We start from the raw sequence: 22,111 nt of genomic DNA on the forward strand, positions 1-22,111 counted from the left end.
GTTTGGTCCCTGTGAAGCTGGAGTTATAAAGGGAAGCAGGACACCCCAAGGTCATGACTGTGAAAGTCGGAAAATCTGGTAGAAATTGGGCAGCACCTGGGACTCTCCCTTCTGGGATCGTGCTGGAGGATGTGTGTGGACAAGCAGAGAGAGGTTGGTCTGCAGAGTGTTTAAGGGCTCTCTTGGCTCCCAGACACCTGCTGACATCAGGGGAACGGACAACACCCTGTCTTGAGCCCAGCTCAGATGGATAAAGCCATCCTAGGTTCTAAAGGCAGCAGCTTTTCTCACATTATCATCTCTTCCTCAATCCATTTCTACCTGCATCTGTCCTGGCTCCCATCACCAAAACAACCCACATCCCATAACGAAGAGTTAGAATGATCGTTGAAAGAGCTTGTGTATTTCTGTGTGTATGTGATGTGTGCGTTTGTGTGTTTGTTTATGTGGTCTGTGTGTGTGTGCGCACACTCATGCGTGCACGCAGGCGCACCCACAGGAGAAGGGTGATAAATTTCCATGTGTTTTTCCAGGACTCCCATCCGATGTGCTCTTAACTGGCTCTTGGGATGGACGGTGGTGCCTGGTACTTCCCCACAGGTGGGCCCAGGAGCTCTACCAACCCACATGCGTCCTCTCCAGCATCAAGCATCCTTGCATAAAAATCAAGTAAATACTAACGTTCTGAACTCTCCCACAGCGATGGGGGAAAACAAAAGACTCATCTTGAACTATTTATCTGTACCCCAGTGTTATGGACTGAATTGTGTCCTCCGAAAATTCATCTGTTGAAGTCCTAACCTCTAGGACCTCACACTGTGACTGTTTTTGGAGATAGGGTCTTTATAGAGGTAACTAACATGAGGACACTAGGGTGGGCCCTAATCCACTGTGACTGCCGTTCTCATAGGAAAAGGAAATTGGGACATGGACACACAGAGGGAAGACCATGTGAAGACGCAGGGAGAAGATGGCCATCTGCAAGCCAAAGCGAGAGACCTCAAGAGGAACAACCCTGCTGACACCTCGATCTTGAACTTGTAGCCTCCACGACTGTGAGGAGGTGAATGTCTGTTGTCTAAGTCCCTCAGCCTGGGGTCGTTTGTTGTGGCAGCCCCAGCAAACTATTACGCCAGCAACAGAGAGGGGCTGCTGGAAGGGGTGCAAGAGGGAAGGGGTCTCCGTTTCCACCACCAAGACATGGACCACGTTCTCATGAAAACTCTCCAAGTCTTTTGAAATGGTTACCTTTACTTTCTTAAAAAATGTTTTTATTATAAAATCGATATATACTCTTTATAGAAACAATGGAAAATAGAGGGGCTAGGGTGGGGGAGTCACCCATATCCATTGCTACCCAAGTACAGCCACTGTTACCATTTCTGGAGGCTTTTTTGCCTTCCCATTCCTGCCAGGTCATCCACCTGCCAATCACCCTTGGTGACTCAGCTTGGATGCCACCACTTACTGGAAGCCCTCCTTGGTTTCTCCCCCCTGACCATATGCCACTCCTAGCCCCTGCATTGACCTCTATCACTACCTTGGTAATGGCCCCATTATTCCACTTGTTCTCTCTGTGTTTCCAGCTGCCGTTGCAGCTGGGAGTTTGAGGCACAAACACCGGCATCCAGCTTCTCCAGGAGGGCCTCCAAGGAGAATAATTCAAACTGATGTTTTTATTTTGGGCTATGTGTGGACAGTCGCTGTTCTCTAAAACATTCTTGGATTGCTACTTATAAAGCCATCTAAATCCACTTATTCACCTGTACTTCAGGGGCACCTGCTGGTGTATAATTAGTCATTCAGGAACTGCAGCCTTCCCTTGGGGTTCAAGCCTCATATTCATGGGGCTGTCACTTATAGGCCAAAAACTGTAGTTCATATTCTGATAAGAGAGGGTGCTTTGGGGAACAGGGAACTGGATGTTTGAAACCAGACTAAGCAAATCTGGAATATTTGGTGCCTCCTACACATCTTGGTGTCCCTTCAGCCAATGGGGGGAGGCCTGATGTTGGCCCCTAGTGGGAAAGCCCCTGGTGACACGACCAACGTGTTTTAAGGACATGGTTGAATCATCGCTTTTTCTTATCTGCTCTATATTGCTTTCATTCTGGTTCTGGGTCAAATTCTATTGAAAAGATATCGTAAATCACAGAAGCTGAATCTATTTGAAAACCCTGTGGTTCCCATCTTGCTCCAGTACTGTAGACTAATCCACAGATTGTATGAGAGATCGGACTGGAGTTCGGAGAGTGACAGTGACTGACAATAACTGAGAATCTGGAAATAAACATATGGGCAAAGCAAGGCAGAGAAAGACTGCAGGACAGCCCTCCTCCCCTCCCCCCTTCCCCCTGTACATCTCCTCTCTCCCTCTCCCCCTTCCTCTCCTTCCCTTCTCCTTCCTTCTCTCCCCTCTCCCTCCTCTCCCCTGTCTCTCCTCTCTTACTATCTCCCCCGTCTCTCTCCCCATCCCCCCTCTCTCCATATCCCCTCCTCCTTCCCTCCCTCTCTCTCTCTTCCTTGACTGGACATTTCCTTTCCTTCCTTTGTCTCCTTGGCCAGCCTTTCTTTTCCACGACTCTCAATCATGAGTCCTTGGCCTTATTGTGCTATAGGACTGGGTGGCTTTTAGCCATCAATTGATCAATTCAACCATCTCATTTTTAAAGTTCTTTCCTTGTATTGCTTTTTTAAAAATTGTGATAAAAAAATACATAACATCCACCATCTTAACCACTTCAAAGTGTAAAGTTCAGTTGTGTTACGTGTGTTACGTTGTTGTGTCAACCATCTCATTTTACAGATGGGAAGCCTGAGGCTCAGAGGCAATGGAACACGTCAAGGGACACAGCAGAGTGAGGACACACACCCAGGCCTGTGGATCGCCTTCTGGCTCCTGAAGGAGGGTAGGACATGCCGAAGGGAAGAGGAAGGAGAGATGTGGAGGGAGAGGGTCCAGGCAGGGGCTGGAGACGCTGGGTCATATTTAGACCACGATCCGTGCTCTGTTCTCTCCTTCTTAACTGGAAAAGACATAAATTATCAAATGAAACCTTGAGAACACGCTCAGTGAAAGAAGCCAGTTACAAAAGGCCACGTACTGCACCATTCCATTTATATGAGATAAAATCAAGAATAAAATCCATAGGGACAGAAAGTGGGTCGGTGGTGGCCAGGGACTGGTAGAGGTGAGAATAGAAGGTAACTGCTTAATGGATAAAGGATTTTATTATGGTTGATGAAGAGGTTTGGGAACTAGATATAGGTAGCGGTCACACAATATTGTGAAGGCATGAAATGTCACTGAATGATTCACTTTAAAATGGGGAGCTTTCTGTTGTATGACTGTCACCTCAATTAAAAACATGTTTTTCACAAGATTTTTAGTGAATTTGCAGATGACAAACACGACAGCTGGTTTCACAGGTGTAGTCATGGTGGTTCACACTCATCGGAGACACTGCCCTCCGTTTGCTTTGAAGGATTTCCTAGGCCACCATAACAACGGCTTGTAGGAATGGCCAGGCCTGACACCGTGCTCCCTCTCTGGATGTTTCCTCACCCTCTCCCTCCTGCAGGCCCATGACAGCAGCCACTCATCCCTCACGACTTAATTCAGGCGTCACCGCTTTCCAGAAGCCCTCCTTGATTGCTCCCCTCTGCCCCCTGATTACACGCCATGTTCATGCTCCCTGCGTTTACTAGGACAGTTCCTGTGGAGCAATTATCCACTGACTTGCCTGCTCCCACCCTGTCTGGTCCCTGCTGAGGTCAGGGACCTTTTAGCGGCAGAATGCAAAGGAAACCATGTAGATCTTCGTGCCACATCGACCTGGGTTCAAAGCCTGGCTTGGCCGACTTATTAGCTGTGTGACCTTGGGGCAAATTGCTTAACCTTTAGGAACATCAGTTTCCCATCTGGAGAATGAAGTTGATATTTTCCCTATAGGACGGTGCCAAGGTGTCTTGATTATATGATCTTATTCCCTGAGAAACTTTTATCTTTTCCTTTTTCTTGTCCAACTCCTTCTCCTTCTCCATTATTATTGTATTGCTTTTCCCTTAGTTTCAGCTATTTCCGAATATTGTCAGACTATCTCCCTGACCAGACGGACCATAGAATGGGCAGCCTGGTGTCCACGAGGGAGGGCTGCAGTGGTGCAGGAGGGTCAAGCTGGGGCAGCGAGGAGGTGAGTCCCGGGGGTGAGTGTCTGGGGACAGCGATGCCTGCTACCATTGCCCTGGGACAGGAAAGGATAGTATTAGCTTGAGCTGCCAGCTCTTCCTGTGTGATGTGGCCAGAGAGTCACCCTCTCTGAGCCTCCATTTCTAGTTGTGCAAATGGGGACTCATGAGAGGACTTCCCTAGAGTGTCACACCAATGGGAAGACCTAATGCAGAGAGTGGCCATAGGAATGGGTCATGCACTCGATAGCTGCACGTGCGCAGAGGTACCACCAGGTTGCCTTGCTTGTGTAGCATCACTGTGAGATGGAAGAATGATGTCTTGCACCAGAAATAGAAATATACTCAACTCTTTGCTGGGTTCTGAACAGATTCTTCAGCAGTGAACTTTCAGGAACTCCAAATTCCTACCCAAATTCTTAAAATGATTTTCAGATAAGCAAGAGAGGAGAGAGTCTTTCTTTCTTTTTTTGCTTTTTAAAAAAATTGAAGTATAATTAATTTACGATGTTGTGTTGTATGTTTCTGGTATACACCAAAGTGATTCAGATATACATATATATGTATATATATATATATATATATATATTTTCATATTCATTTTCACAGCAAAGGAAACCGTAAACAAAACAAAAAGAAAACCCTCAGAATGGGAGAAAATATTTGCAAATGAAGCAACCAACAAGGGATTGATCTCCAAAATATACAAATATCAATATCAAAATCAAAAAAACAAACAACCCAATCAAAAAATGACATTTTGATCTAAATAGACATTTCTCCAAAGGAGACATACAGATGGCTAAAAAGCACATGAAAAGATGCTCAACATCACTAATTATTAGAGAAATTCAAATCTTTTCCATTGTAGTTTATTACAAGATATTGAATATAGTTCCCCATACAATACAGTGGGACCTTGTTGTTTATCTATTTTATGTATAGGAGTTTGTATCTGTTAATCCCAAACTCCTAATTTATCCCTCCCTCATCCCTTTCCCCTTTGGAAACCATAAGTTTGTTTTCTGTGTCTGTGAGTCTGTTTCTGTTTTGTAAATAAGTTCATTTGTATCATATTTTAGATTCCACATATACGTGAAATCATATGATATTTGTCTTTCTCTGACTTACTTCATTCAGTATGACAGTCTCTAGGTCCATCCACATTGCTGCAAATGGCATTATTTCATTCTTTTTATGGCTGAGTAATAGTCCATTGTGTGTGTATGTGTATATGTATGTATGTGTGTGTGTATATATATCACATGTTCTTTACCCAGTCATCCGCTGACGGACACTTAGGTTGCTTCCACGTCTTGGTTATTGTACATAGTGCTGCTGTGAACACTGGGGTGTGTGCATCTTTTCAAATTAGAGCTTTAGGAGAGTTCCATTCTTGTTGGCACAGCTGGTACCTGGTGTTGCAGGCTGAGGGGTGAGCAGTTAAGGGCCAGAGGCAGGAAGTGATGCCCCCACTTGAATTCCCTCAGACCACAGGTGTGGGCTAAGGCCCCTCCACTTCTGGAGGGTGAGAGGGAGAGGGGAGGGCCATGACCAGAACTCTCCTCCAGGGCGAGTGAAAGTCAAGGCCCACAGTTAAGTGACCTTGGAGAAGGGGGGAGGGGGGCCCCACTCTCCAGGCTGACGGGGCTACAGCAAGCAGCCCCCTAGAGACTCCAAACTCGAGGGCAAGAGTTCAGTTAAAGTCTTAGATCCACACATGACAAAGAAACGTCAGTAGGACGAATCAAACACGTGGGCTGATCCCTGAATGCCCTCCTCTCACTTCCCTCCCTGCTCATTATGATGGAAGGAAAGGTACTGCAAATTCTAGGCTGCCTGAGAACTCAAGGAAATACGCTAACCGCCTGAGCTTGGTTTCACCGCCTGTCAAATGGGCACCATCCACCCACTTCAGCAGATTGCTGAGATGCTACATTAAGGCCCCAGTTCGCACGGGCTCATCAGGGTTGTTCCCTCCGTTCCCTCTCACATGGAATGGAACCACTTGCCTCTCCGGACCTCCATTTCCTCCTCTGGCTAATGGGGGAAGTTTGCTGCCCCTTTTCCCATGGAGGAAAGCCTGTGAGCTGTAAAGGCAGTGATGGGACTCCCCAGTCCCCTCTGAGCCCAGGAAGTGCTGAGGGGGGAGTGCGGAGGGGCAGAAATGTCCCAGGAGCCAACCCTGCCCCAGAGCACGGTCACTCGTCCCACGGCTGCCCTCCAGGTCTGCTCCCCGTTCTCCTGTACTCTTGAGCTCTGAGGAAACAAGAGATTCCAGCCTGGCTCCATCCTCACCTGTCTCCTGTGAAGCTCCCTCAGAGGTCTGCAGACTGACTGCCCATCCTGGGCCGAAAGGAGTCTTCTGTGTCCTTCTCCAGGTCCACGTTCTCTGCATTAAAGACAGACCCCAGAACCTTTCTCTCCATGATGGGAAATCAGTCAGTGGGTCCCTAGCAGGGGGAGCAAAACACCTAGGAATATATTTCTGCCCTCAAAGAGTATACATTTACAGTATAGATAGATATATCAATATAACTATATGCTATTTGAAATAGAAGTAGATACATGTAAATATGTATGTGCCTCCAACTATTTCTTCACCAGCTCTCTATGCCCTACAGTTCAGGCCACTGCAAAGACTTTCTTGGACCATAGTAGTAAATGTCCATATAAATATATACACACATAAGAGGTGATAATATTCCTACGTGGTGTTAACCCTGGGTGTAATTCCAGCCACTTTGCATTTTTCAGCTCCTCTATCCTCTAAAGCTATCAGCATTCCCATTTTACAGATGGAAAAACTAGGGCATCAGAGAGGCTAAGTATCTTGCCCAAAGCCACACAGCAGATAAGTAAAAAGCTGGGATTTGAACCTAGGCAGTCTGGCTCCAGAGCCTGTGCTCTTCATCCTATAAACTGACACTCACCAGCAGCAGCCTCTATATGCGCCTCTGTCTGCAGAATCAGCCCCTCCAACCACCCTCCACACACTCTGAATCGACCATTCCACTGCCTAAAACCCTCCAGCCCACCCCTCACCCCTGACTTTGGGATAACATTGAAAACCCTTGAGCAGGTCCTGCTGCCCTCCTCTGCCTCATTTTTAGAAGTGACCCTTTCGTAACACTCATTTGAGAATCAATGTCTCTTTTTCAGTATAAACCTCCTTTACAATGTCAAAATAATTCCTGAACCAAGCATGGTAATAGTTCTACTTTTAGTTGAGAAAACATCTACCAAAAAAAGCTGCCATGAATTCAGTAATACTTTAAAATACATTTGACGAATTGTGATATGGATGTATTATTTTTTTCAGTTTATAAACCAGGCTGGATTCAGAGATAAATTCTCAGACCATACAAATCCTTGAACCCAGAGATCCTTATCCCTCAGCTGGGAATCTTTATCCCTCCACTCTTCCAAAATCTTGCAGGTTCCCGAGGCACATTTGAACATGCTGATCCCTTGTCCTGGAGTGACCCTCCTTAAGGACCCAGCTTAAGCACCACCTCCTCTGAGGAGTCCTCCCCTGACTCATCTCATCACCCCACCGTTGCCCAGCTCTGCTCCATTATCTCTGTACCATGGCCGGTTCTTTACCATTGCTCACATCACACTGTCTCATGGTCGTTTGTTTGCAAACACCATTGTATAATTTGACCATTGAGTACAGGAACTTTGGCACCCACAAGACCCAGTTTTCTGTCTTGGCTATACCGTCTTCTAGCTTTGTGAACTTGGGCAAACTCGAGCAAATACCTTCACTATTTTTGACCATCAGATTCTTGACCCGTAAAATGAGGATGCTCGTACGTACCACCTGTCTTCCCAGCATCACGTGACTTTCTGATAACAGAGCCTTTCTTTCTCTCTTCCTTTGTCTCTATTTTAAAGTAAAGTAGCCATCCCATGTGGTTTGATAGGGCTACAGTGGTGGGCAGGTGTTCCAGACCTGGACAAAAAGAGGGCTACGGGCTTCCCTGGTGGTGCAGTGGTTGAGAGTCTGCCTGCCGATGCAGGGGACACGGGTTCGTGCCCCGGTCCAGGAAGATCCCACATGCCGCGGAGCGGCTGGGCCCGTGAGCCATGGCCGCTGAGCCTGCGCATCTGGAGGCTGTGCTCCGCAACGGGAGAGGCCACAATAGTGCAAAGCCCGCGTACCGCAAAAAAAAAAAAAAAGATGGCTCCATCTCCTGGTCACAGTGACTGGCTTAAAGATAGGCAAGTGGCTCCAAACAAGCTAATCCACGCCTGTCTGGAACTTTCTATAAGAAAATAGGAAGAGATTGTCTCTTCACTCAGGGATTGCTAAGCAAGTAGAATGTGGTTCTAGAGAGGTGGGCAGCTATCTTACCCACCACATAGAAAGAATCTATCTAAGAAATGGAGAGAAAGATGAAACACTGATTGTATCATATGAGCCCCTTGATCCAGCCATTCCTGAAGATAGATAAACTCCTGGGCTTCCAATTACAAAAGCCAATAAATCCTTCCCCACACCTTTCCTTTGAAACTTAAGTTAGCAAGTGTCAAGTTTGCTTACACCTTACACCAGAGAGAATTCTGACTATGATTGGTGGTTCCTGATGAGCCATGCTTTTTAGTATTCATGCCCTTGTGTTGTTAAGTCCTCTTGACTATGGGCAGGGCTTGCAAGTTGCTTTAATCAATGGAACAGGATGGAAATGATGTTGTGCCAGTACTTGGGCCTAAGCCTGAAGAAGGCCTGACGGCTTCTGTGCTCCTGGGAGGCCTGAGCTGTCCTGTAAGTTCAGGAGAGACCTTCTGGAGATGCCACATGAAGAGGGAGAGGTCCAGATGCCACACAGAGAGTTAGAAGCTCAGCTTCCCGGTGTCCTAGCTGAGTCCAGCCCCCTGTCAACCTACCAGCTGAATGCAGCCATATGAGTGATCACAGGCGAGACCTGATGAATCACCCAATCTAGCCCTGTTCAGGTTATGGTATTTGGAGCGATGATAAAATGATTGTTGTATTAAGCTGCTGTGTTTTGGTGTATCTTGTTGCACAGCAGTAGATAACTGAAACACTGACTAAGGTACTTCTTCATAGGGTTGCTGTTAGAACTAAGTAATATAGGGCATGTAAATTGCTTAGCACAGTGCCTGGCACGTAGAAAATGTTCACTAAGTATCAGCTATTCTTTTTCTTATTGTTGTTGTTATTGTTTACATGTTTGCTGCCCAAATTAGATTGTGAGCTCACTGAGGGCCACAAGCGTATCATATGCATTGCCGTATCCCTGGGATCCAGCCTAGAACGTGGCGTACGTTTGACTTTCTATCAACATTGCTTTCAATGAATGAATGACTGAATGAACAGCAAGGGAAAGTGTTTGCAGAGTGCAAAACCCAGAGCATTAGGCACAGTTCGTCCTTAGAATGTATTTTTGAACTGAACATACTTCAGATGGAATTCAGTCCAAAGGGTATATGGACTGCTGAGGGTCCAGACAACTTTCCAGGACAGCTGATCTCCTTGTAGCAACTCAACAATCCAGACTGAGGGAGATTTCAGAATCCTGTGGCGGCACCATCTGGAGCATGGCCTCTGATTGGTTGGCACATCAGGTGAACACAGGCATGGAGTACAGCACATTGGCTCTTAAGTTCTTTCCCTTAGAAGGACATGCCTTACTTCCTGTTACATTTCATTGGCCAAAGCTAGTCACATGGCCCCATCTAATTTCATGTGTGACAGGGGGCTGTTCTCAAGGAGAGGGAACTGTTTTAAACCAGGAAGCCACCCCAACAGGTGCTTACACTTTATGGGCAAGATGGTCAACAGCTCTACCACTCGGATTAGCCCTGGTATAGTGAAAAACAGGGAGAAGAATACTCCATGCATCTCATTTTTCAGAGAGAAAATCAAGACTCTAATAAGTAAAGTGACTTTCTTAGACCTTAGGGATTGATTAATTTTTATTTAAAAAATTAAAATATATGAGATAAGGCTAGTCTAACAAAATGCTAAGAGTAATTCTCTGCAGTGGGTACCTGGTATCCAGTAGAATTCCTTCAATTTCTCTGTACATTTGAAATTTTTCATAATAGAATGTTGAAAAATTTTTTAATTTAAATTTACTTTTAAAGTAGTAAATACATTTACATGCTTCAAAATTTGGAAGGTATCAAAAGTTAAACAGTATAGTCTTACTCCTCTGCTGTCCCAAGCACCCAGTTTCCTCCCCAAAGACAACCAATGTCATTAGCGTCTTATGATTCCTTCAAGAGATATTCTGTGTCTGGGCAACCGCAATTCCAAACAGATGCAGGCTTCTCCCTTTTTATTATTATTAGGAGGTAACCCACTGTACACACAAGTAGGCATCACGAATTTCCCCTGCACCAGCTAAATGCTTCGTACCCATTATCTCTTTCATCCTCATAGCAACTGTGTGCGAGAGACATAATATCCCCATTTCATGGATGAGAAAACTGAACTATAGGGAAATTAAGTGAATTATTCTAGATCCCCTGAATAATAAGTGGCAGCATTAGGATTTGAATCTAGGTTTTCTGACCCCAAATCCCATGCTATGAGCCTCCACGTTGCAGCACAGGCATGGAGGGTCAGGGAGATGTTCTGGTATTTTGTCCACAGGGATGGCGTTGAAACCACACTCCTTCGGATGGGACTCAAACCCAGCTGCACCTCAGATTGGGACTTGAACCCACAATCCCTGACTTAGGAGGGGACTCGAACCCACTGTCTTTTAATTGAAACCTCTCACCTGGTCTCAGGACTTACTGAAGCTCAGGTTCTTTTGTCTCGATGCAGAAAGAATTCAGTGTGAGGCAAAGTGATAGACAAAGAGTGAGTTTATTAGCACAGGATGCTTATAAGAGATACAAGCGGGCAGGCAAGGGAGCACAGCCCCAAGAACAAAGAGGGCTACATTTTTATAATCAAAGAAAAAGTGGGGAGGGGAGAAGACAAGCTTCTTCCTCAATTTTGGGCAGACGTCAAGGCTTACATCCTTAGTTCCTCCTTTGACCCTATATGGTCTCACTGGGACTGTCATGGTGCTATTTACATCATATGTATAGTAGCAGAAGGGTGATAATATATACTAAAATATGGTAATTCATCTCAGGTTTTGGTGTAATATCCCCTTTCCCGAGTATTTTCACTTTTCACTTATATTCCTGTACTAGCTACACGCAGAAGTGCAATTCTTCAAGGACCGTTAACACTGTGACTTCATGTTACAAGATTCAGACCCATATCTATTGTCTTGTGTTTTAACTATCAGGATTGGTGGCTTGAGTGTGTCTGGTACTTGAATGTGCCTGGTCTTCCTTCAAGGTAGAGTAGATTGTTGCTAGGTTACTAGCTTCTTTTCTTGAGTGGTCATTAGCTTACAACAGTCTCCCAAACTCCCTTAAAATTCCCTTTCTGTCTTTAATCCCCTGGTGGGATTTTTAAACTATTTAATGATCCTACTCTATCCCTATCAGCATGGGATAGAATTTTTAAAATCAAGCCAGAAATGAGAACAGGTACATCACGGTGCGAACCAGGACCCATTTGAGCGTTAATGGGCCTCCAGGGCATCCTGCTAATTTTCACTGAGCCTTACCCAAGCAGTGTCCTCTGGGATGGAAATAGATTTACAGCTGTCACAGCGACTGAGCAGGTGTAACCAGAAGCAATTTCATCTCTCCTGTCCCACACCAATGCTATGGGGCTTGTTCTACTCTGGTCCTGGAGGAAACTGTCTCACTCTTAGGTAATTAAAAGCTCTCTCGTGCCGGTAGCCACCGTAGATATCAGTTCCATAGCTAGCATGTCCAGTTTTATTTAATGATTTAAACTCCAGATTTTATTCAGAGATAAAGCTTCGCCCCTCGTCTAGCTGCCAGAGGGGGAGCCTGCAGTGGGGCCCACTTTTCTTGGTTCGCTGCATTTCACTCTTATGACTCATCCCCTGGCTTGCTAAGAATTGATGGTGAGGGGACAGGGAAGTTCTTACCTCTCTGGCACTCTTGGGAAGTGGTGTAGGCTCTTTCTGGGTTTGTCAGATGTTTAAAATTGAGTCTTTCAGGAGGCCACTTATGTGGGTTCTTCGGAGACTCTCGCTGCTAGGCAGTTCTCCCTCTCTTGTGGGTGACACTTCTCAGAAAGGACACTGAATACTCCTCCTGATCCCTGGGTGCCCACCTCTACCCCTCCGGCAGTCTTCTGCCGAGGTCTCTTCACCCCTCCAGGCAGCAGTCAAGGGCAGGATCTAAGATCATCTTATGCTGGCTTGCTCTCTTGTGTGACCACGTCTACAGAAAATAAGCTCCCAGACAGCGTTAGACTTTATGTAGCTGGGAGTATTGTCACTTGTCAATCAAAGTTCTGTACTCTGCTGCCCCCGGACACGTCATCAGACAGCAATCCGTGGGGCCGGGAGTACCCAGAATACTCGGGTCAACCTTTCCCATTGGTCTGCTTGGACCTACTCAAGTACCCCACGATGGATGAATCTGCAAGGACGGCTGCCAGCAATTCCTCTCATCTCTATGTACCTGCCATTGATCTCAGCAAGAGGTGGAGTCTATTCCTCTGCTCTTTTGATGGGTGGAGATGACCTTGTGACTGACTTTGACCAACCAAAAAGGTACGAGTGATTCGTGCAAGTTTGGAGCCTGGACCTCAACGTACCGTGCAGTTTCCACCTTTGCTCTTTTGGGATCCAGTTGCCACGTACAGAAGCTCAGGCTAGATTTCTGAGTGATGAGAAACCACATGAAAAGAGAGAGGCCTGGCCAGCACCCCCACCATTCCAACCACTCCAGCTTTCAGCCAAAGACAGTCACATGAGTGACCCCAGATGACACCATGTGGCAGGAGAACTGCCCGGCAAAGCCCAGTGGACCCACAGAATCATGAGACATAGCGCACTGTTGCTTTAATCCACTAATCATGACAATAGAAAACGGAAACAGGGGACTTCCCTGGCGGTCCATTGGTTAAGGCTCTGTGCTCCTAGCACAGGGGGCACGGGTTCAATCCCTGGTCAGGGAGCTAAGATCCCACACGCCACACAGCGTGGCCAAAAAAAAAAAAAAAAAGAAAAACAGAACGGAAATAGAATTTGGTACCTAGAAGTCGGTGCTGCTGGAACAAGACCTAAAAGACATGGCATTGGCCTTGGGACTTGGTGGCAGGCGGAGAGAAGGGTAGGGAGGAAATTGTTAGTGGAGGCCGCAAGAGCATTGAGAAAGTTTCTCCTAGAGGCTGGAGAAAGGTGGAGCCCTTTGTGTAGCAGCAGAAGTTTTAGCAACACTGTTGCCTGCGATAATGCAGATGATAGAAAACGTACTTCATGAATTTGTGGATCTTCTAAGGAGATTTTCAGGCAGAATGTTGAAACGACAACTAGTTTCTTTTACTGACCTATAATAGGTATTTCAAAAGAAAATTAAGTTAAAGAAGGAACTGTTCAATTTTCAGGTAAAATTTTTTAAAACTTTATTTATTTATTTATTTTTGGCCGCATTGGGTTTTCGTTGCTGCGTGCGGGCTTTTCTCTAGTTGTGGCGAGCGGGGGCTACTCTTCATGGCAGTGCGCAGGCTTCTCGTTGCGGTGGCTTCTCCTGTTGCAGAGCATGGGCTCTAGGTGTGCAGGTTTCAGTAGTTGTGGCACGTGGGCTCAGGAGTTGTGGCTTGCAGGCTCTAGAGCGCAGGCTCAGTAGTTGTGGTGCATGGGCTTAGTTGCTCCACGGCATGTGGGATCTTCCCGGACCAGGCCTTGAAATTGTGTCCCCTGTATTGGCAGGCAGATTCTTTTTTTTTTTTACATCTTTATTGGAATATAATTGCTTTACAATGTTGTGTTACTTTCCGCTGTATAACAAAGTGAATCAGCTATATGAATACATATATCCCCATATCCCCTCCCTCTTGCGTCTCCCTCCCACTCTCCTTATCCCACCCCTCTAGGTGGTCACAAAGCACCGAGCTGATCTCCCTGTGCTATGCAGCTGCTTCCCAGTAGCTATCTATTTTGCATTTGGTAGTGTATATGTGTCAATGCTACTCTCTCACTTCGTCCCAGCTTCCCTCCTTCACCCTTCCCGTGTCCTCAAGTCCATTCTCTACGTCTGTGTCTTTATTCCTGTCCTGCCCCTAGGTTCATCAGAACCATTTTTTGTTTTTAGATTCCATATATATGTGTTAGCATACCGTATTTGTTTTTCTCTTTCTGACTTACTTCACTCTGTAGGACAGACTCTAGGTCAATCCACCTCACTACAAATAACTCAATTTCGTTTCTTTTTATGGCTGAGTAATATTCCATTGTATATATGTGCCACGTCTTTATCCATTCATCTGTTGATGGACACTTAGGTTGCTTCCATGTCCTGGCTATTGTAAATAGTGCTGCAATGAACATTGTGGTACATGACTCTTTCTGAATTATGGTTTTCTCAGGGTATATGCCCAGGTGTGGGATTGCTGGGTCATATGGTAGTTCTATTTTTAGTTTTTTAAGGAACCTGCATACTGTTCCTCATAGTGGCTGTACCAATTTACATTCCCACCAACAGTGCAAGAGGGTTCCCTTTTCTCCACACCCTCTCCAGCATTTATTATTTGTAGATTTTTTGATGATGGCCATTCTGACTGGTGTGAGGTGATACCTCACTGTAGTTTTGTTTTGCATTTCTCTAATCGTTAGTGATGTTGAGCATCCTTTCATGTGCTTGTTGGCCGTCTGTATATCTTCTTTGGAGAAATGCCTATTTAGGTCTTCTGCCCACTTTTGCACTGGGTTGCTTGTGTTTTTGATATTGAGCTGATGGCAGGCGGATTCTTAACCACTGCACCACCAGGCAAGTCCCATTCAGGTAGAATTTTGAGGGAACAGAGGACCTAGGACAGCCCTCCAGTCAGCAAAAAACTTCTCAAAGTAAGAACTAGTGTCAGGGCAAAGATAAAACACAGGGGCTGCCAGTTAAATAACGGCGTCAGGTTACAGATCATATCAAGGCTGTAAGACCTCTTTTAAGAGTTTGTAAACATTTAAGGTTTTTCTTTATAGACCCTCTCAGATAGACCAAAGTTTTCAAAAATCTTAAGGGAGTTTTCCCACACACCCTGCCATGCTCAAGGGAAAAAGAAATCTGTTTTGGAAAGAATTATGGGTGGGTCTTTTGGGACACAGAGTAAATCCCAATAACATGCATGAGAAACTTACAAAGTTTTTGAGGAGAGTGATTGGTGAAAGGTTAATCAGCCTGGACTCAAAGAAAGAGAGATCGTTCACATTGAAAAGAGGTCTTTGGGATCTCAACTTTCTATAGTCAGGAAGCAAGTCAAGCAAGCTACTCTGCTGCAGATGATGGGCCATTTCTTATGGAAAAGGAAAGACGTCTCAGAGGGTGGACCCAAGAGCACAGAGGGTAGACCAAGAGCCAGTGGATTAAGGAATTACTCCCTAGTGAAGTAGCTTTTACTGTCCTAGAGCAGGGGAAAATGGTAACATGTGCTCAGCTGGGTTTCCAGATTTTCTATGGACGAGTGACTGCTACGTGCTTCCCCTTCCTCCTCTTTTGGAATGGTCGCATCTATTACGGTGATCTCATCCCTGTCTCACCCTTGTCTCCTGGGTGTGGGGGGCAGAAAATTTGTCTTTTTGTTCACGAGTCTCTGAATCAGGAGGAAACTGAACTTGAGGAGCTGCCTCTGGGGAGCCTCACCTGTGCCTGTATGATGGAGATGATGAGATCCTGGACCTTAAGCTTAATTGCAAAATGAAATGAGACTTCGGGGATCTCGGGAGGGAGAAGGGTAACTTATATGCGTGATATCTGTGGCCAAAGGGCAGACTAGAGTGGATTAAGGATAGTCACGAGTTCTTTGCATCTTCTCTCATCAAGAAGTGCAGTCTACCTTCCCCTCTTTGAATCTGGGCTGCTCTGTGACTTGGCTTTGACCGACACAATGCAGCAGAAAGCCAGCCATCACATAAAGACGTCTGATCACTCTGTCAGACAGAGAAGACCTGGAGGATGAATGACAACAAAGGGTGAGAGAGAAGCCCTGCCATTCCACTCACTCTTCGTGGTGCCAGGGAGCGTTAGAAAAACCATCTTGAATCCTTTGCTTTAGCTGAAGCAACTTAGCCAACACCGCATGGAGCAGAGATGGGCCGTTCCCACCAAGCTTTTCCTCGTTGCAGAATCATGAGCAAACAAACAGTTGTTGTTATTTTAAGACACTACATGTTGGGCTTAACACTAACTCGGCAATAGAAAGCTGATACAGGAGTTATTACCAGAAGTGGGATTTGAACCCACACAAATGTTGAATCCACTGGCGACATGTGCCTTGCTGGATTTCAAATTGCTGTGGCCCGTGGATGGCTGTGCACCTTCTGTTTTCTCTCTTGTTTTTTAATGGAAGCATCTGCTGAAGTTATCTTTTCCCTATCTCACCCTGCGAGGGCACGCAAGGCCGTGCCACTCCTCCCATCAAAATGTGGAATCTGATTCTCCAAACCCTTGACTCTGGGATGTCCTTCTGACTTGCTTTGACCAACAGCGTGGGTAGAAGTTACACTGTGTGAGTTTCTGAGCCTAGGCTTCAAGATGCCTTGTAGTTTCCACCTTTGCTTTCTTAGGATCCAACCACCCTGTGGCAGAGCTTGAGCTAAACCACTGAACGATGAGAGTCCACATGGAGAGAGAGAGTCCCAGCCAGGCTCCAGTCCCTCCAGTCCACCCCACCTGATGTCCCAGGCTTGTGGGTGACACCCCCTTGGTCTCCCAGCTGCACCTAAATCCCAGCTGAGTGTAGCCATGTGAGTAATCCTCAAATGACACCACACAGAGCAAGAGAACTGTCCAACCACCCAACCCAAAGAATCATGAGAAATAATATATCATTGAAGATTAAGGTTGAGATGGGTTTTCCCACAGTGATAGGTAATTGAAACATACCCCAGCAATTACCCCCTGGAGTTGGGGCACATCCTCCAACAAATCCCTCTAAAGAAAAACCTTTAACCTTCAACTTCTCTGCCTCTCCAACTTTAACCCTCTTATAGCTTCCAGTGGAGGAGAGGCCAAGGGTCACAAAAGAGTTTTTTGACCCTTTCATTTTTGCAAGACCAGCATAAGGGATCTAGTACAGGGGTTGGCAAAGTATAGCCGAAAACCAGCCAACCACCTCTCCTCTCCCAGTTTTACTGAGTTATAATTTGTTTACTGGTTCATGAGGTATGAGCTACAAAGCCTAAAATATTTAATATCTGGCCCTTTAAGAGTAATTTTCCAATCTAGAATATCCTTTTGGTATGTGGGAACAGCTGGCAGCTCTTGTCTTGGACTCTCAGCTAAAAATTAGATGGAAATACTTACATATATTGCTCTATATTACATAAATGCTCTATTGACAAATAGAGCATTTGATGGCCAAATAAACTTGAGAAATGCACAGTGGAAAAAACAAAATGTAAATAAGGTTCTTTCATTGCAGCCTTCTCTCCAAGGGGGCAAAAAGAGGCCTGTAGTACGTTGTTATGCTGTTTTCCTAAATATTCTGGAAACGTTTCCACTGGAGGATCTTATGTGATTTGTATTCCACGTGACACACTTTGAGAACTCCAGTTTCCCGATGCAAAAGATGGTGGACGTTCAGAAAAGTGCCAAGGAGCCGGGCTGAATTCTTGATCCTGTGTCTTCGTCTTAACCATTTTGCTCTCTTTCCTCCCTAGGGTTAACTGGCTGCCTGCCCTTCTTGATCAGAGACAGTCTAATTCATACTAGGGTAGGAGAGGCTTAATGTTCTCTAGGGGCGGGGAGGGTGGGGTTGGAGATCTCGCCTTTGAAGGATGACAGGGAAGGACAGAGTTGAATCCAGAGATGCTCACTTTTTCTATTTTTTGTCGCCATCCAAGTTGTGATGTGTCATCCAGCACCTCTCCTGTAACGGTTCTGTATTTTGCTGGAGTTACTTCTGAACAAATTTCTTTACGATCAGAAGGAATATTTTGTGCCAGGAGGAAATTAATCTGCTCAGGCTTGCCGCACGTTCCCCTGACATGATGGGCTCCTCTGTCAAGGGATGTTTTACCTTCCAGCTTCTTCCTTTGATTACATTCAAAAGGCTCCAGCAACGCTGAGCCATCATTTCAGCTCCTAAGAGCTTTTCTCTCTGTTTGCCGTCATCCCAGGAACTCCAGAAGAATTAACTTGCAGTGGAAATTGTAGAGGAATGCTCTCTTCTCTTTGTAAAGCTAATTTCGGTCTGGAGGAAGATTTATGCAGGAGGATTAGAGAATATGTTAAAAAAGAAGCCGTGATTGTGTTTATTTTCAGCCGCATTTGCACATATGACATTTGCAGATGCTCCAATAGTAGGACCTAGAAACATAAAGCTTTGATGATTTATCCCCAAATGGCAATCTTTTCTTTGATGGGCATAAAATTTCCATAAAATTTATTGGAATACTGAACAACCAAGAGGCACTTTGAGTGACATACCCTGCTCTATATGTTCAATGGAAGTCAAATTAAGTGAGGCTTTACCAGGGGATGGGGGGGGATAAATTGGGAGATTAGGACTGACATATATACACAACTATGTATAAAATAGATAAGTAATAAGAGCATGCTGTGTAGCACAGGGAACTCTACTCAATACTCTGTGATGGCCTGTGTGGGAAAAGAATCTTAAAAAGAGTGGCTATATGTATATGTATAACTGATTCACTTTGCTGTACACCTGAATCTAACAGAACATTGTAAATCAACTATACTCCAATAAAAATTTTTAAAAAAATTAAGTCAGTCTTTCTTGGCCATAGCTACATATGTGCAGAGTTTGGTGGTCCAGGTGGAATTTAATGGTGGAATTTGGGGCTTAACAATGGAATCATGGGGGTGATTCTTGGGCCTGGGAGCCCTCGCTCTGCAAAAATAGATGAGGGAGTCTATTCATATGCAGCTGACACTATGTGAGTGTGTGTGTGTGTGTGTGTGTGTGTGTGTGTGTGTGTGTGTGTGTGTATGGTTGACATCAAGTCAGGAACCTGTGGTTGGGCTCCTCCCGGGCTGGTCCTGACACTCCTAACTCAGCCACCCCCGTGGAGGTGACCGTGCATCTCACCAGCCAAGATTGGAGAGGGAGCCCGGGAGGGAGCCGTATCTATCCAGGCCTTCCTGTCCACCAGGTGTGCTGTGGTGCTTTATAACTGTTCCTCCTAGGAGCCTAACAAGCTGGCACAGGGCTGCACGTTTGACTCAGCTCTGGTTGCATTGGTCAATTCAACACCGAGGGCCAGACCCAGCCTGTGGCGTCTGCACAGGACGGTCACCCCCCTGCCACTCCCGCCCCAACCAGCAGCTGGTGCCTGGCGCCGGAATGCAGCATCACAGCTGGGCCCACGTACAAAACTTGCTGGGCCTGAGTCTCCAGGGTTGGAGGGGCCTCTTCCCTCCAGGTGGGAAGGATGCTGCTTTGGGCCAGGTGGACCTCGCTGCCTGGGACCCCGCCCAGAGCAGGAAGGGCCTCGTGCACATCCCCAAGATGGAACAGGAGTGGTGATGGTACCAGAAACACCGCCATTAGAGCTCAAATGTAGCTACCAGGCAGGCCTCTCTTAGTGGGAATCCATGTCTGGCCTTTCCACCATGTAGGCTGCCACAGAGGGGAAATGTAAACCAAATCCAGTAAAGATGGAAATTAGATCCCTTGACTCCCAGCGCTCACCCCTCCCATGACACCCCCATCACATGTGGAAGGAAATCCCAACTCCTTCCCAGGACCCAGGACCTGCAAGCTCTGGGTGCTTCCCCCCACCCTCCCTCAGACTTCACCTCCCACCCTGCCCTTCCTTCTTCACTGTGTATTCCAGGGACTCTGGTGACCCTGCTGGTCTCGGGACACAATGCCACGTGTGTTCTTACCTTGGGGCCTTTACCCTAGCTCCTCCCTCCTCCTGGAACCTTCTTCCCCCAGATATCTTACCCTCATGGCACTCTCTAGAGCCTCATCAGGGTCTCTGCGCAAACGTTGCTTCATGCGAGAGGCCATCCCCGGCCACCAAGTCTACGGTGGCATCCAACCTTCCCCTCCGCTTCCCTCTGTTCATTTTCTTTTGTTTCTTCAAGGCTCTTCGGCGCTTGCCTGGGGGTTGCCTATTCATTTCTCCATCATTTGTCTCCCCCACTAGAAAGAAAACCTCAGAGGTTTCCCCAGAACTGACGCCTGGCAAAATGAAGCACTCGATAAATACGTATTGAATGAATGGGTGGATCCTTGAAAGAGAGGAGGTAACTCAATATTAATGACGTCCTGGTGGCGGGACAATGGCATTTCTTTCTCTTTTTTATATTTAATGAAAAAAAACTTTTTTAACATCTTTATTGGAGTATAATTGCTTTACAGTGCTGTTAGTTTCTGCTTTATAACAAAGTGAATTAGCTATACGTATACATATATCCCCATATCCCCTCCCTCTTGTGTCTCCCTCCCACTCTCCCTATCCCACCCCTCTAGGTGGTCACAAAGCACGGAGCTGATCTCCCTGTGTTACGCGGTTGCTTCCCACTAGCTATCTATTTTACACTTGATAGTGTATATATGTCCATGCCACTCTCTCACTTCGTCCCAGCTTACCCTTCCCCCTCCCTGTGTCCTCAAGTCCATTCTCTATGTCTACTACTTTATTTCTGCCCTGCCCCTAGGTTCTTCAGAACCTTTTTTTTTTTCAGATTCCATATATATGTGTTAGCGTATGGTATTTGTTTTTCTCTTTCTGACTTACTTCACTCTGTATGACAGACTCTAGGTCCATCCACCTCACTACAAATAACTCAATTTCGTTTCTTTTTATGGCTGAATAATATTCCATTGTATATATGTGCCACATCTTCTTTATCCATTCATCTGTTGATGGACACTTAGGTTGCTTCCATGTCCTGGCTATTGTAAATAGAGCTGCAATGAACATTCTGGTACATGACTCTTTTTGAATTATGGTTTTCTCAGGGTATATGCCCAGGAGTGGGATTGCTGGTTCATATGGCAGTTCTATTTTTAGTTTTTTAAGGAACTCCATACTGTTCTCCATAGTGGCTGTATCAATTTACATTCCCACCAACAGTGCAAGAGGGTTCCCTTTTCTCCACACCCTCTCCAGCATTGTTTGTAGATTTTTTGATGATGGCCATTGTGACTGGTGTGAGGTGATACCTCATTGTAGTTTTGATTTGCATTTCTCTAATGATTAGTGATGTTGAGCATCCTTTCATGTGTTTGTTGGCAATCTGTATATCTTCTTTGGAGAAATGTCTATTTAGGTCTTCTGCCCACTTTTGGACTGGGTTGTTTGTTTTTTTAATATTGAGTTGCATGAGCTACTTGTATATTTTGGAGGTTAATCCTTTGTCATTTGCTTCATTTGCAAATATTTTCTCCCATTGTCTTTTCATCTTTTCTATGGTTTTCTTTACTGTGCAAAGGATTTTAAGTTTCATTAGGTCCCATTTGTTTACTTTTTTTTTTTTCCATTTCTCTAGGAGGTGGGTCAAAAAGGATCTTGCTGTGATTTATGTCATAGAGTGTTCTGCCTGTGTTTTCCTCTAAGAGTTTTATAGTGTCTGGTCTTACATTTAAGTCTCGAATCCATTTTGAGTTTATTTTTGTGTATGGTGTTAGAGAGTGTTCTAACTTCATTCTTTTATATGTAGCTGTCCAGTTTTCCCAGCACCACTTATTGAAGTGACTGTCTTTTCTCCATTGTATATCCTTGCCTCCTTTGTCATAGATTAGTTGACCATAGGTGCATGGTTTTACCTCTGGGCTTTCTATCTTGTTCCATTGATCTATGTTTCTGTTTTTGTGCCAGTACCATATTGTCTTGATTTCTGTAGCTTTGTAGTATAGTCTGAAGTCAGG

At 45.5% G+C, this 22,111-nt stretch overlaps 1 long non-coding RNA gene across 4 annotated transcripts in view; it reads left to right on the top strand.

Moving 5' to 3' along the window:
• LOC137202416 (uncharacterized) overlaps window positions 1-6,690 on the top strand; it is a 49,670-nt gene extending 42,980 nt beyond the window's left edge. Inside the window, exons 3-5 of one of the 4 annotated variants that reach the window (XR_010932604.1) lie at window positions 534-669; window positions 2,807-2,909; window positions 4,070-6,690. This is a non-coding gene — a long non-coding RNA (uncharacterized lncRNA). Of the gene's footprint in view, window positions 1-533; window positions 904-2,806 lie in introns of those variants that run through there. The other 3 variants (XR_010932603.1, XR_010932605.1, XR_010932602.1) reach the window with 3 other exon arrangements.
• Window positions 6,691-22,111: the final 15,421 nt, after the last annotated feature.

Source organism: Pseudorca crassidens, chromosome 11 (genome assembly GCF_039906515.1).
Source record: "Pseudorca crassidens isolate mPseCra1 chromosome 11, mPseCra1.hap1, whole genome shotgun sequence".
In the NCBI taxonomy this organism is placed as follows: domain Eukaryota; kingdom Metazoa; phylum Chordata; class Mammalia; order Artiodactyla; family Delphinidae; genus Pseudorca; species Pseudorca crassidens.